This window comes from Peromyscus eremicus, chromosome 16_21 (genome assembly GCF_949786415.1).
Source record: "Peromyscus eremicus chromosome 16_21, PerEre_H2_v1, whole genome shotgun sequence".
NCBI classification, from domain to species: domain Eukaryota; kingdom Metazoa; phylum Chordata; class Mammalia; order Rodentia; family Cricetidae; genus Peromyscus; species Peromyscus eremicus.
In genome coordinates, this window is record NC_081432.1 from 21,372,658 (window position 1) to 21,389,194 (window position 16,537).

General features: G+C 36.4%; 1 protein-coding gene across 4 annotated transcripts in view; it reads right to left on the reverse strand.

The window, feature by feature from the left end:
• Ctnna3 (catenin alpha 3) overlaps positions 1 to 16,537 on the reverse strand; it is a 1,349,586-nt gene that overhangs the window by 397,047 nt on the left and 936,002 nt on the right. Inside the window, exon 11 of one of the 4 annotated variants that reach the window (XR_009383445.1) lies at positions 12,381 to 12,695. The exons of the other annotated variants lie outside the window; for them this stretch is intronic. The gene's annotated coding sequence lies outside the window, so the exon portion shown is untranslated. The remainder of the gene's footprint in view (positions 1 to 12,380; positions 12,696 to 16,537) is intronic. 4 annotated transcript variants of the gene reach the window in all.

The following is a 16,537-nucleotide window of genomic DNA, read 5'->3' on the forward strand; positions in this document are numbered from 1 at the left end:
TCCTATTATAATTCTAGCTGCTGCGACATATGCTTTCTCTTCTGAATTGCTGATACTTATAAATGATACAGTTGAAAAGTTCTTTCCAACTGAAAAACTTTCTAAATAGAACATTTCATGGGTAGAATAACATAGAGAAAAGACTGTTTCCAAAACTTTATAAAATTTACCAAGTAGCCAGTATTCATCTGAAAGTTAATTCCTCAGTCACAAAAGTTATGATATTCACTTATACCCCATAACTGTGCACACCTATACCCAATAAAGCAGAAAAGAAACATGGTAGACTTCTATAGTGACAGGAGGAAGTTCAGAAAATGAGGCACAGTCTATGGTGGAGGGAATGGTCCAGTTTGGGCTTTGTTAAGCTTGCTGTCAGAATGTGAAATAATGTAGAAAAACAAAGCAGCCCTGCATTCTGCACCAGAGGGCAGCCATCTCCCAAGTGTGTCACAAATCAGCATAGGACACACATTTCAAGGTCAGTAGGAAGAGCAGATGTTTAGTAGCTGGCATAGGAGCAGCCGTGTTCTATGTGACATATAAATACTTAGCATGTAAATGGAAATCATTCATATTTTTATTACATGGCCTTATGAATTCCCATTTCAGATGTCTGTGAGATTTATGGAAAGGAAAATTATAATGGATAGGCAAAAGTTCTTGAAAAAAAATTCCCTGGGAAATTTTAACCTTCGTCTCAGTTCTCCAGTGAGTATTTTCTACTCTATTATGGGATGGAGAAACGACAAATATTATTTCCAAGAAATTCATGGTAAGAGAACTAATTTTCTCTCCAAATAATCTAAATGAATTTCTTTTTCAGAAGTGACTCTCCCTCCTAAGGGATTTAGTTATTTAACCTTAATTTTTATTTTTTCTTTCAAATTCAATATTTCAAATAATAAGTGAAATATTGACATGGTAAAACATGTATCTCAAAGGCTGTGTGCAATATGTCATACCCAGAGGAGAACAAATCGGTAGTTCCCCATCCCTGCCACCTCCTGATGTCCAGAGCATTCACACTTTTCTCTCCCGCATTTTCAGTACATCTAGGAGACAATTTTGAACTGCAATTGTGCACTGTGGAGCACAGCTGATGGGTATCCGCAGCCCTAACAGCTCTACCCTCCCATTTCCTCTTCTCAACCTCTAGACATCACCACTCCACATTTACTTTCAGATCAAATTATCATCCATATATAGGAAAATCAGGTATTTTTCAGTGTGATTTTGGATTATTGCATTTAATATACTGTCCTCTGGCACCATCCATTTTGTTGTGAGGGGATTTCACTTTTTTATGGCTATGAATAACATTCCCTTCTTTGCATATACCACATTTTTCTTTTCTTTTCTTTTCTTTTCTTTTCTTTTCTTTTCTTTTCTTTTCTTTTCTTTTCTTTCTTTCTTTCTCTTTCTTTCTTCCTTTCTTCCTTTCTTCCTTTCTTTCTCTTTCTTTCTTTCTTTCTTTCTTTCTTTCTTTCTTTCTTTCTTTCTTTCTTTCTTCCTTTTTGAGACAGGGTTTCTCTGTGTTGTTTTGGAGGCTGTCCTGGAACTTGCTCTGTAGACCAGGCTGGTCTTGAACTCACAGAGATCCATCCACCTGCCTCTGCCTCACAAGAGCTTGGTTTAAAGGCGTGCGCCATCATCGCCCAGCACCACATTTTTCTTTACCCACTAATCTGTTAATGGACATCTCAATTGATTCCAAATTTTGTCAGTTGTGAACAGTGTTGCAGCAAGCACAGGAGCATACGAATTTCTTTGATAGTGTTGATTTTATTTACTTTTAATATATAACTAATGTAAAATACTAAATAATTGAGAATATCTAATCATGGTTTTTGGCAATGTATAAATACATCAAAACCTCTCATTGTATACTGCAAATATATACAATTTGTATTTGTCACGTATCCTTCAATAAAACTGAAAAAAATAGCAAGGATTATTATTTATCATGTGAGTCCAAACACACGTAGTATTTTCCAATGTTTCCTTCTAATTTTATAGACATATTTTATACTGAAGTTGAAAGTTCACTATAGTTTAATATTTCCATATTTGGATGCATAAGTCATTTTATTTTAAATGATATTAAAATGAACCTTCTCTCGTTAAAAAGAATCATATAAAATGGACATGAATGAAAAGTGAGTCAATGAAAATCTACACTCAATTCACAAAAAAATTATGGTATCTCCTCATACAAGTATTTATTAAGATCCTACTTCATGTTTACTACTGGTAAGTTAAAGCATAGAAATATCCTATCTTTTTGGTACTTGTATGACACAGGAGGAAAAAGTGCATTTACTGTTTACAGAACTTACTGGAAACTGAAGTCATAGATCCTGTAAAGTCCAATTAGCATGGAAGGTTAGAAAAGACTGAGATCCCAAGGATCCACAGAAGCTAGAAGGAGGTGTGGGAGGGTAGAATTTAGAAACAAAGAAGAAAATGAATAAAGTTGTAAGGAGGGAGAATTCATGGAGTCTTATGAAAGTAAAATTTCTTTAGTGAGAACTCAGAGGAGGAAAGTGTATAAAAAAGAGAAAAAAAAAGATAAAATTACAGTAGGAGGGCCTTTTATACAATGCTAAATTTGTGTTGTTTCTCCTAAATGCATTAAGTACTATATTAGATAATATTAGGCAGAGAATGGAAGAAATAGCAGAGGCGTAAGACCGAGGTTGTGTATGAAAAGTTCAATTTTGCACTTCGCTAAAAACATTCCACACTGTGGACGATTACTTGCAGGCAACAGTGAAAAACAGTCAGGGCTGGGACTATGATATACAGAGGCAGAATGATGTTTTCCCAAGGACAATGGTGAGAAGAGAGGAAACCATCATAAAGATCTTTGGGAAGTAGATTCAGTGAAGTTTTGATGAGTTTGAAAGTACAGTGGAAAGAACAGAAAATGAGAGGTAGTGTGATTTGTAGAGAAAGGTCAGTGAGTTTGATTTCCCATAGGCTATTTTGGAAGTGCCTTAGAAATAACCAGGCACAGGTGTCTTCAAAGTGACTAGATGGCAAAGCAGAAAGGCCTGTGGAAACATGAATTTATGAAAAACATGAATTTTAATAGTGATAAAAATCAGAACTACAAATAAACTTGACACGAAAGAATTTATGAAGAGACACAATGAGCCTTAGAGGTTATCTATAGACAGGAGGAGGAGGAAGAGATGATGGTGGCAGTTACGACTCGTCAAGGAGGAGGAAGTTCACAGAAACGAGAAGAAAGCTGTGAGAGTGAGAGACATAGGAGTCAGTGGCAGCAGGTGTGCAAGAGGCAAGGAGACATAGGAGCCAATGGCAGCAGGTGTGCAAGAGGCAAGGAGACATAGGAGCCAATGGCAGCAGGTGTGCAGGAGGGAAGGAGACACAGGAGTCAGTGGCAGCAGGTGTGCAGGAGGGAAGTGTTCTGTTCTGAGTATGCAGAGAGGTGAGAGACAGTGGGAACTCAAATGCACTCACCGCTTCTAAGAACATCTTAACCATTGGTGGCTTTCAGAAGAGCTGTTTCTATGAAGTAATGGTGGCAGAACCAGATTGAATTGAACATAGATGATGGATGATAGGTAGATAAACGATAGTTGGTTGATAGATGATAGAACGATGATAGATAAATAGATAGATGATAGATAGGTAGATCAATAGATGATAGATGGATAGATAGATAGATGATAGATAAATGGATAGATAGATAGATAGATATAGATAGATAGATAGATAGACAGACAGACAGACAGACAGATAGATAGATGATAGATAGATAGATAGATAGATAGATAGATAGATAGATAGATAGATAGATGATAGATACAAACTAGAAATGTTGGTATCTTTATTTTTTTCAGAGAAGTTAGACTATAAAATAATGGAAGGAGAGAAGGGGTGTCTCATAGCTAAAGAAACTTTTTATTTAAATTAAAGAGATATGTGCATGTTTAAAATATTATGAGGGGGTGCTTTAAATAGTAAAACACACATGGGAAATAAAAATATAATGAATAAAGATTGCTGAGATGGTAAGAAGGGACGGGCTGTAATAAGATGGAGATATTGGCTTACAATAAGCAGAAAACCATCTCCTCTACTGGGATTGGAAGAACCCAGAATACATCATGAGATATAAGAGGAGACATCACTGTTTCTGGGTTGCTTTTAATCACAGAAGCAGGAGGCAAGGTCATCTGCCAATCACGAATGAAGCAAGGTCATCTGCCAATCATGAATGAGGCACACAACTGTAGAAAGTGGGAAGAGTGGAGAATGAGCTTTAAACAAAAAGTCCCTCCCTCACTCCATTCCTTTATAGTCCAGCTTCTCAAGAAATAAAGGGATATCAATGTTTCTGTTTTCCTCTTCATGTTTGTGCAGTTCAATACCGTTTGAGCCTCCACAGTTTCACCCTTTTGTATTTCTAATGCCACTCTCCAGAAGTTGCTATTATTACCTGTGTGATTAATACATTTTTTTCTTGAAATTTTTTATTGAAAAATATGGCCTTTTGCAACTACAAAAGTAACAGCATTTGTGGATGTTGTTAATGCTTTCCTGCTTTGTTTCTAGCTTTGCTGAACATCGAGTGTCCCGTTTATCATGAGACATGAAGAGCAGAGTTAGGTAGACATCCCTCAACACCACGCGGCAGCCACTACTTCCTTCTTAGTTTGGAATGAGCTTTTCTTCCGTGGGGTGGGGTAAGATATTAAGGCTCCTTTTTGTTTTTAAATCATGGTGAAAATATTGCAAAAGCCTACTTTGAGATGATTTTCTACTAATTTCCTGAATGAATACAAGGCCTTTTTGGCTTTGTTTTCCATCCACGAGTTTCATATCAGGTCCAGCAGGCTTTCTATTTCACTGCTGAATGGTGTTCAGCTGTGCCTACAACCGATCAGGAAGAGTACATTAGCATAATATATGTTTTAATTAATAACATATGCTTGCACAGTGGCAGCGTGTATAAATGTCTGCCCTGCTGTGTTTTCTGAGAACTCTCCAATTTTAAAATTGCTCACAAGAAATTTTTAATGTTGGTTGGTTGTCTGGTTTGAATATTCATTGAATTCTAGAAAGCAACCTCAGAGTCTTTCCATGCTTTCCTAACATAAACACCAAATAAATTAAATGTGGTGTGTGTGTGTGTGTGTGTGTGTGTGGCCCATGTGCGTGCACATGTGCGCTGGACATGTCCATCCCTTCACTCTGAATAAATTCCAAATCTTTTATAAGTTAGAGTTTTCTTGCTCAATTGCACACTAGCAAATGCCAAAGTGTACTAAGCATTGACTGCTTAGTGCATTACGTGTTAAAGTGCAGATTATTTCATATTTAACATAATCTATGTGCTTTTTCAGTCACCACTCAGTCATATGAGAAGCTGAAGAAAGATTAGATAACAGCTATATACACATTATGGTAGCTTATATTTGGCAAAATATCTTTGATTAAGAGAAAGTTGGTTTTATTCTAGTTCAAAACTAAATGAGATTAACTTAGTTTTGTTTTGTAGAAAGCCACATGTAGTTTACAAAGAAAGAGTCACTGAGCTTATGTTTATTGAGATTTATGTGAATTCCACAGCAGTGATGTCTCCCCTGTAGACTCTGGAACACTATGTATTATGTTATCACACAACAAATGATCCATCACATGGTGAATTAAAAGAAAAGCTGGGGTGTGGGGTCGATAGTCTTCCACACCAGTAGATACAGGAATGGCTGATCTTCTCAGTTAGTTTTGAGTTTGTAGGATTTTCATTTTTTCCCCTGAGGGTATATGATTATATTTCAGCAGTCATATTTATATACATTTTTTCTTATAGAAAAAAAATCCTCTAGCCAATACTATAATGAAAATGCAGCCAGAGTCCCTTATAATTTATATGTCTATAAACAGTTTAGTTTTTCAGAGACATTAAAAATATTTGGAACTATTTGAACGAAGTAGGAAAATTCTGCAAGTATATCAGCTCTTATGAGATATGCAATTATATATTATTTTAGTGGTCTGCACTAATTCCTTTAAAACACACAAAAATGTGGCTGATACTTATTTACTTTTCTCTCAGCCAACTTCATTAGAATCTCATTAGAGATGGAGCCTAATTATTCATCAATATGGCATAGAAGTATTAACATGCTCCCGTGTAGGAAAGGGCAGTGAGAGATCAGACACTTCCTCCCACTTTACAATCCACTTCTCCATCCACTTTACAGTCCACTTTTCCATCCACTTTACAGTCCACTTTTCCATCCACTTTACAATCCAATTTTCCATTTTTTCTTAGGAAAAATGAAAGACTGAGAAACACACAGCAGGCATACAGAATGAAGTGTGTAATCTTCCCCTAGTCAGTGAAGACACACACAGTAAGATCGCTTTGATGTGAGAATAAAGTCATGTCATTTTTGTTACTGCCCAGTGTCTATGAACACTCAATACATCATCTATAATCTTCATTTTCTTAGTTTAAATTATAAGTAGTAACCACTTGCCACTTACCACCTTTGATGAATTTGGCTTGGCTACATTTGGTGTTTAGAGCACTGTTTGTTATAAAAGAAATGTGGCTTTTGTTTGTTTGCTTTTGCACATTGAGAGAGGCAAATAATCAGCTTGTCCTTTACAAATGTGAACATGTTACTGAAAATCCTTTACAAAAAGTGAAAAAATCACAAATAAGTATTTTGACTACTTTCACGATGTGAATGCATCTGTTTGAACACTACCAAGACCATGAAATAATACACTGCTACAGTTCTGTGCTCCTACAGCTTCTCTTCCTGCTGATGCCATGTCCCCTAAAGGGCATCCACTAGTTTAGCTGTACTCGATACCAATTTTGTCCTCATAGGAAGGTAACTGAAGCCTGAACGTGTAGGGATGAATTTCTTCCACACAGCACTATAGTTTTATTTCACAGCCACGTGTTCATTTCTATGACTTGGATGTTCTTCCACGGTGTTGATATATCATGACTTACTTTAGTCAGTCTCTCCCCCACAGATACTTGAGAATTATTTTGTGGCAATGAATAATGTTGCCCCTTGCATTCCTGAACATGTCCTGTAAGTCCATTAAACATTTTGCATTTGGATGCTATATCATGGAAGACAGAGTCTGCTTCCATTTTTTTCCTATTTACTAAGAGCAGTCAATCTCTGTCACTTTCTCCTACTCTTTTATTCTCAAATCTTAGCAACTGATAAAGCACTCAGGGTCTCTTTAATTGGAGTGAGTAGGAGATTGAAACCATGTCAGCATCCAGAGCCACTCCAAACCACTAGCAAATTTCTGTGTTAGTCACACCTTCCTGTCTTCTTAACACAGAGATGGACTTGAATAAATCATGTCCTCTGTTGTCCAGAAGTCTATACTATATAAGAAATAAAAATCTTTGTGTGTCCTTTTGGTGTGGGCATGTATGTACATTATATGTATTTGTGTTTGTGTTTATGTGTGCATGTTTTTGTGGTGATATATTGTGTAACCTAATAAAATTTGCCTGAAGATCAGAGAACAGAACTAGCCACTAGATTAAACACAGAAGCCAGGAAGTGGTGGCACACATCTTTAATCCTAGCCTTCGGGAGGCAGAGATCTGTCTGGATCTCTGTGAGTTCAAAGCCACCCTGGACTACATGAGATTGACTCAGTCTACGAGAGAAACAGAGGCAGGCGGTTGTGGCACACAACTTTAATCCAAGTACTTGAGAAGCACACATGTCTTTAATCCCAGGAAGTGATGGCTGGACAGAGAAAGAAAGGTATATAAGGCGTGAGGAGGCAGGAACTAGAGGCTTTTCAGGCTGAGAAGTCCTAGAGGCAAAATGTGGCAGTGGCTTGTTCCTTTGTCTCTCTGATCTTTCAACATTTATCCCAATATCTGGCACTGGGGTTTTTATTACAACACCATTTAGAATTCGTACAACATGTGGTATTATTAATCTTGACATGTAGAGAAAAGATTTGTGCTGTGTGTTTAGGAAATTTCTCATCTTGTGTCTGTGCAGTGACAGTATTTTTATATCAAGCAATTTGCAGTTTATTAGAATTGAATAAATGATTCCAGAAACATTCTAAAGAGGCTGCCGAGATCTACACTCTAGCTATAACTTCCTTTAGCAGAACTTGTTCAAGTCTTTAAGTTAATGTTATATGCTAATGGATGTATCTGCCTTCTAAAAAGTTTAATTTAAAATAATCTTATGTACTACAGATATTGCAGATGAAAGTTAAATGTGTGAGTGAGCACATGCACATATAACAAATGCTTTCTAATCCTAACACTTTCTTTAACTGCATGGACAATTTTGAATTTAATTTAACTGTTAATTTTTATTGAACTATGTTATATTAAAGGCTTGGTCTCTGATCTGTGGTGCTATTGGTTGATGGTGGAGCCTTTAAGAGGAGGGTCCTATTAGATGGAAGTTGTGTCATTTTAGGTGTCCCCATGAATGGGATAGCAGAGCCCTATTCTCCTTTCTCAATATTTTATTTTATTTTTGAATTGGACACATAATATTGGATATGTATAATTTTAGACACGAGAGGGCATTTTTTTTAAATCTCTTGGCATTTTTATAGTCCATTACAGGATAGTGCAATAGTGGTATGCATTGTAGTCATGGTGATGGTCACTGTGGACACTGGAGGGATCCAAATACATTCTTTGTTCTGATAGTAGGATTGTTAACTTTGTTGATGAACTGGGTATGGAAATTTAAAAGGAGTAGAACCAGAGATATCTTTATTCTTTACAGCTGAATAAACTGGGAAAGAGTTAGGCATCACTTACCAGGGTGTCTATGGGATGAACAAGCTAAAGAATGTTTACATTGTTTAACAAATCCACATAGTGATCTTAGATATCAAAATATTGTTTGTTTTACCAGGACCATCCATTAATAATAACAAAAATTACAGAAAATATTTACTAATACAAAAGCAGTGCTAATTCCTGCTACCATCCAGATTGGCTAATGGAGAATTACTCTAAAATGTTCAGCTTAGTGGAGAGATGACTCAGCTGAGGAATGCACACTGCTCTTATGGAGGACTTGAGTTTGGTTCCCAGCACCCACACTGGGTAGTTCACAATCATAAGTAATTCCTGGCCTATGGAGATCTGTCCTGGTCTTCTGAGGCACCTGGACTCACATGGACACCCCTCTGCCCAGACACACATAATTTCAAATGAAGTATATCTTAAAAACAATCAATCAAACAATATTCAATTTAGAAAATAGGTTCAAAAAAAGGCTGTGCATGTCAAAGAGTATTTTCCAAACTTCCTGATAAGAATAGAGAATCAATATTTTAACATGAGAGTTCTTTGGGAGTGTTTACTCACATTAAAATGGAAAGATACACTCAAACATTCCAAGGAAAACATCCATAGAAATCACTGAGTCTTTGTAGTAAAAGTTAAGGGTTATGATGGGCTTTTAATAAAACCTTAAGAGTCACTTTTAACAGGAAGGACCAAGATCTAAAAAAATTTGAGGACCTTTATCAGTATCCATGTATGTGACACAAAATCTCAATTGGAATTGGAGAGAAATAATGTAAGAAATGATATGTTGCAGGATAAAGAATGTCATCATTGCTAAAGCCAGAGTTGTCATAACCAAACTAGTTTTATTTATAGTAAATTTTAAACAATATTCTCTAATATCTTCTCATCATACTAAAATATACTAACTCAAAATATGAAAATAATGGGAAATACACTAAGTCTGAGATCCTGCATACAGATGAACCTGTAAATTTTGGAATTTCATTTTTGGCACACTTGTGAAAGTCATTGGTCAAATGGTAATTCATATATTGCTCTATTTTAGTATTACAGAAAACAGATCTAGGGAAGCACATTAAGATGCTGAGACATCTTTCCTTCCTCTAATTCCATGTAAAGATAGCATCTAGTATTTGAATGTTGTGTAATTGTCTACAATTGCCCTCACATAGTTCAGAGCTCATTTGTTCTTACATCTCAGAGTCAATGACACATTTAATATCAATTGTTACCTCTGGGTAAGCAGAAGCTCTGGTAGTACACAGAAGCATACCATAACCAGTTTATGTTGCAGTCTGTATTTATTTTAGGACTGCTCAACACTTTACAACAGCTGTTACCAGACACTTGTTTTTGCAGACTAAATGGGTACCTTAAGTTCCAACAATACTCTTTCTATCCAAGTTATAGTCCTCCTTGCAGGTTAAGAATCATTTCTTCCTGAAGTGTCAGGACATAGTCATAATATAACATATGGAATAATAAAAATATTTATTCTTCTACTCTTTTCTTTAGATAGGTCTTTATCAAACCCTCCCCTTCAGCATCAGGGATCTTATGGAAGCAGAAAGACTGTAAGAGCCAGAGGTTGTGGATAAATCCAAAGCACTATGATCCTAACTTCCTATCACCAACATCTCTCATTCCTACTCACAACTTTCAATGTATGTTTGTGTCTTTAGTTTTGGTCCCATGCTACAGTGCTCATGCTGTGCTTTTCAGCAATTTTAAAGTTTAGAAAAATAAAAACATGTGCTGTGTTATGAGGTTGTTCTCACTGGTGCTATATGAAAACACCTCCACAGAAAAGGCACTGTTAGTGATACGGCCCTATTATTACAGGGGAAACAGTTGTGAATCTTACAATGGATACAAATAATATAATATTAATTGTGTGAGTTAGAAACAACAAAAGTGAACCAGTATGTGTGATCTATTAAATATCAACACTGCAGTAATCTTGAAAATATTCTATTTTGAGAAGGCTGTCAGGCAGATGTTATTATGTCAATTTAACAATCCGAAAACTGGAGTTCCTCACTGGAGGACTGTGGGCCATTTGTGGGTATTGGAGGAGGGGTGCCATTTTGTTCAGTGGTGTAGCTTCTCCATGTTCTAGTAAGTAACACCCTTCTTATATTTAGGCAGTCTATAATTAAGTTCAGAAAGAGAAAGAAATAAAGAAATGAAGGAAAGAAGGCAAGAGAGAGAAAAGAAGAAAGGAATAAAGGAAGGGAGGAAGGAAAGAAGGATGGAAAGGAAGAAAGAAAAGAGGAAAGAAAGAAAGGAAGAAAGAAAAATAGAAGGGACTTGTTGGGAAGAAAAGTTCATCATTTGAGAAAAACAGTTGAAAGAGAGAGTATAAGGGTGAAAGTGACCAAAATTCCACATATACATATATAGAATTATCAAGAAATGAGAGGGGGACAAGGCTACAGAGTTTAATGAATGTTTTCATACACAGGAAGTCACACAGGTAATACATGGTAGCAGGTCTCCTGCTGTGGAATATTATTTTAACTATGTAAAGGTGTGTTGCATTTGTTTACTTTTCCTGCCTAAGGCACCTGATTGAGCTAATAAAAGGCTGAATGGCCAATAGGGAGAGAGGAAGGATAGGCTCGGCTGGCAGGCAGAAGTAGGAGGAGGAATCTAGGCTCAAGAGAGACAGAGAGAGACAGAAAGAAAGAGGGAGATGCCAGGGAAACATCAGAGGCCAGCCAGCCAGACATATAGGAAGCAGGAAAGTGGGACACACAGAATAAAAGAAAGGTAAAATGCCCGAGAGTATGAATAGATGAACAGAAACAGGCCAACATAAGTTATAATAAGTAGTGGGACAAGCCTAAGCTAAAGGCTGAGCCTTCATAATTAATAATAAGTCTCCCTGTGTCTTTACTTGGGAGCTGGTTGGCAGGCCTAAAGGAAATGGTAACTACAGTCTACACTCCGTTATTTGTATCACGCTGTCCTATTCTGAAAAGGATGCCATAATAGATCACTGTACTTAAAGAGCCATCATTCATTATCAAAATTTTGCAAGTTGAAAATTTAAGATCGATGTCATGGCAAGTTCTACTTCTGCAGCCTCTCTTGTTGACTTGAACATGCTTTCATCTAGCTGAACCTCATTGGCTTTTTTTTTCCTGTGGTGGTGTAACACTGATGTCTCCTCCTCATCTTACAGGCACACTGAGAAGATTTAATTAGAACACTCTTAGGGTCTTGAAAAACCAAATAAAATGTCTTGAAAAACCAAAATAAAATAAAATAAGAAGACCTGAATAGTAAGTGGTCCCATGCCTTCTAATTACACTGCATTGGTAAGAACATCGCCTCTTCTGAATTGAAACAGAGTGAAGAGAGCTGACCTGGCAGGACTGCCATATAGATGGTAGGCATTGTTAGCAATAACTAGAATCTTTTACTCTTCTCTACATCATGAAATTCATCCCTACTGGCTGCTAGCTTTCATGGTGCTCTACATGACACCAAAGGAGAGAACTCATAAGTTATCTTACCCAGTTACAAAGCCTGTGAGCCAGTGGCCTCTTACCAGATGTGTCCACTGTTGTAAGGATGGCACAGGTTCAGATCTATGCCTGATGCTGTTGACTGGGCCAAGATTCCATGGCTGGCTATTCTATTGGGCTTAGGTGAGAATCTCTCCTGTTAAATGGACATAGTGAAAAACTGCCAACCAAGTTCTCATCTTTATATCCATTGATTAGTCTATCTCTCCACCTTCACAGCAAAAGTTCTTCTCTTAGTAGATGGAGGTTAGTAGAGATTCACAACCAGTCACCATGCAGAGAGTAAGGGGCTCTGCAATGCTCAGCTCTAAGTGGGATGTCTCTGTCACAGCCTCTCCCTGTAAGGAGAAAGGAAATAGGAAGACTGTAAAAGTCTTTAGGGAAACAGAGTTTGCTATAGAAAAGCACAGTCCACATAAGAACTCACAACAGATGAGACAGCATGCACAGGACATGCACAGGATCACACTAGTCATGATCCCAGGCCATAGGAGGAGCTCATGAAGTCCTTCTCTTATCTGAGGCACTATTGGCAATTAATGGCTGCTGGGGGGAGGGAGAAACAGTTTTCTTCAGTGATACAACCCCATGAATACTACCCATGCTCTACTTGACAGAAGATAATACTCAGTGGACTCAGTAGGCATTAAAGAAACGAACATACATGACATGGGAAGTGAACAGTGGTGGGATAGATAGGGGAGGGATTGGAGAGGAGGGAATAAAGGATGGATATCTGGATATTAAGTAATTTAAAAATAATTTTCCGTTGCAAAAATTTAAACTTACAGTATCAAACTTGGGTCGTGAACAAATGTACAACTTTGATAAAATTAGCTCTCCATAGTCTGTGCAAGTCAACATTTCCCATATATCTTGAAATTTGGATGATTCATTGTTAAATACTATTCCCAAAGTTTGGCTGGAACATTGACAGTGAATTTGAATGACAGAATTATCCATTCTTGTTTATGAGAATTTCCAAAGATAAGTACACTTGAAGACCGTTTCTAGAGAGACAGTTTTTGTTGATAAGCAACATATTGCAACATTGGCCAAGCAGATGTGGACTATTTAAACTAATTTCCAAGTCTCTAATCACTACAATTCCACACTTGCTGTTTGATCACATTTCCTTATACAATATTGAACTCTGAATTTTAGGAAAAATAAAAGCAAGCATAAAAAGATCAAGAAAAATAACAAGTACATGCTAATTATATTGAAAGCCTTTTTAGGGATTATGTATTTCTAAACTAATGGGCTCAAGTATACAAAACAGTTCCTTTGGGAAAGTTCACATGCAATAGAGTGCCTTGATATTTCTTTAAATCAATTAATCTTAAGCTGAGGGAATTCTAAACTCATTTTGGCTAATTAAGATCATTTAAATTTGCCATTGCCAGTGTTACTTTGATTTCGCCATAACAACATGTCTGAGCCTCAATTTAAAAATCAATTTTGTATATGTAAATTTTATATTTTACTTTCTCAAACAAACGTAATTCTTACAACCATCAGAGAAAATATCAAAGAAACACTATTTTCCACATGATTTGTCAATGCTTCTACTGCGATTCTATCTCCAGCCATGCTTATTCTAGGATATAGAGATATAAATTTTCCGCAAGAGAAAAAAAGAGAATTCTTCAAATTGCTGCCAAAGTTCATGACTTGAGCATGGGTCCAAGGCTCCATGGGAAACCTCCAAAGCTTTTTGGCATCAAATGCTGTAAGTACTTATCAAAATAGAACCCCTGACATGAACAGTCACCTGAGCCAGTTAGAGAGACAAGCTATCAGTCTAGCCCTGAATCTACAGCTGTGTTATAGTTCCCAGCACTGAGTGGTTTGCCAAGCCCACTCCTCTATTGTCTTGACATCCACAATGATTTGGGAGCATCAAAAGGATTTGCAAACCCATTTCCAGTGATTTCTGTTATATTGGAGTATAAGGATTTATAAACACCTTTCTATTGGATTCCATTATATTGGGGTCTATTTCAATCTTTGTGGATGAATTGTGTTAATACTTTTAAATATGGGGCCAGTGAGATGGTTCAATGGATGACGACATTTGTTGACAAGCCTGATGAACAGGGTTCTATCTCAGAGACTGATTCCTGAAAACTGTTCTATTACTTCACACACGAGAGAGAGAGAGAGAGAGAGAGAGAGAGAGAGAGAGAGAGAGAGAGAGAGAGAATACAAAATATCATTTAAAAAATAAAATCATAATTCTAACTATGTTGGTTGTTCACAACTCTCATTGCATTTCAACAGATGGTATGTTTTTGAATCTTTAGGAAGTTGAGTACAAAAGGGGCCATCCTTTCAAACAAATCGATGATCAAAATCACTTCAGGACTTCTAGTAACAGTGACTTTAAATTCTATTATATTACATAATCTAAGATTTTTGAAATTATCCTTACTTATCTTTCACTATCTCCTATAAGAAAAATTGAAAACCAGTTCTGGAAAATAATACTTAATATTACATTACATAAATAATTACTAGTCAAAAAACATTAATATATAATTTACTAGCTCTATTATGATCCAAATCAAAATGAAGAAACTTTCCAAGTTATGGTTGCTTAAACTCAAGTCATTTCTCAGTATTATTGAACTCGACAAGTTACTTGTCTTATCTAGTTGTATTTCTGTACTCAGTAACCCACCTCTTCAATCTGCCCTACTTAACTAGACTCTTCTATCATCATTCTGTTGGCTACATCCATGAGATCAGTTTATCTTCCACATGACTGAAATCATGCAGCATTAAGTACTTTTTGTCCTCTAATACTTTACAAATTTCCCTATTGATTTATGTCATTAAGCCTTGTGTAATTGGGTTTTCTGCAGATTTGCATGCAATGGCATTAAAATTTTTTTCATAGTTTTTTATATCATGAAATCTACTACTGTGGGATGTTCTGTATGGCAAATGTGTTGCTGATTAGTCAATAAATAAAACACTGATTGGCCATTGGCTAGGCAGGAAGTGTAGGCGGGACAAGGAGGAGAATAAAGCTGGGAAGTGGAAGGCTGAGTCAGAGATACACTGCCAGCAGCCACGATGAGAAAAAGCATATGAAGATGCTGGTAAGCCACAAGCCATGTGGCAAGGTATAGATTTATGGAAATGGATTAATTTAAGCTGTAAGAACAGTTAGCAAGAAGCCAGCCACGGCCATACAGTTTGTAACCAATATAAGTCTCTGTGTTTACTTGGTTGGGTCTGAGTGGCTGTGGGACTGGCGGGTGACAAAGATTTGTCCTGACTGTGGGCCAGGCAGGAAAACTCTAGCTACAATCTACCTTTTACCTATATATCTCTCATGAACCACCACTGTCATTGGCCAACTATAGTAATTGGGACTGTAATTCTCTCTTTAGTCTCTTCAATGGCTTGTGTTCATATATAATTCCAGTGTTTGTATAATTTGCTATGCTAGTCCCTCACTTCCTTAAATACTGAAGCTTATTCTACTGCTAGGATGAGTTCGTCCAGCTTGTTTCCAAGCCTGTCTTGGTAATGCATTATTCTGAATGATATCCTATAATAATTTAGAAAAAGTCCACCACCTTCCATGCACAGAGCAAAATCTATTAGAATATTACATAGAAATATATTAAATAGATCCATAAAATTTGAGGAATCTGACATCATTGTAATCTTAAATATATCAGTGAGTTAAAGTGGTTAATTAGTTCACTTGTGTTTACTTTTTAAATAACTCTGCCAACATTTCTTAATGACAAATCATCAAACTAAGTACAAAAATGTCAAATTTGTGAAGTATCAATTTTTTGGTGTTGAATAAAATTAAATAAATATAAATAAATATGTTTGTTCAAAGAAATACATTTGACATCAGAGAAAGACCTGCTTACTATAATAAGATTATTTAACTTTTTTTTTTTAATTCTGCGTTACATTTTTTGACACAGGATTTCATGTATTCCAGGTTCCCTTCAAACTTGCTGTGTGACTGAGGATAAAAAGCCTTGAGCAGAAGTAGACTCTTACACTGCCACCACACCCAAGCTTGCGTATTGTTATTTTCAAACTATTCTAGTTGACATTTAATTTGGATTACATTTAATGTGGGCTAGAAAATACTTAGGCTGATACAGCATGTATTTTGTATACTCTAATCAAGAAATCATCAAGA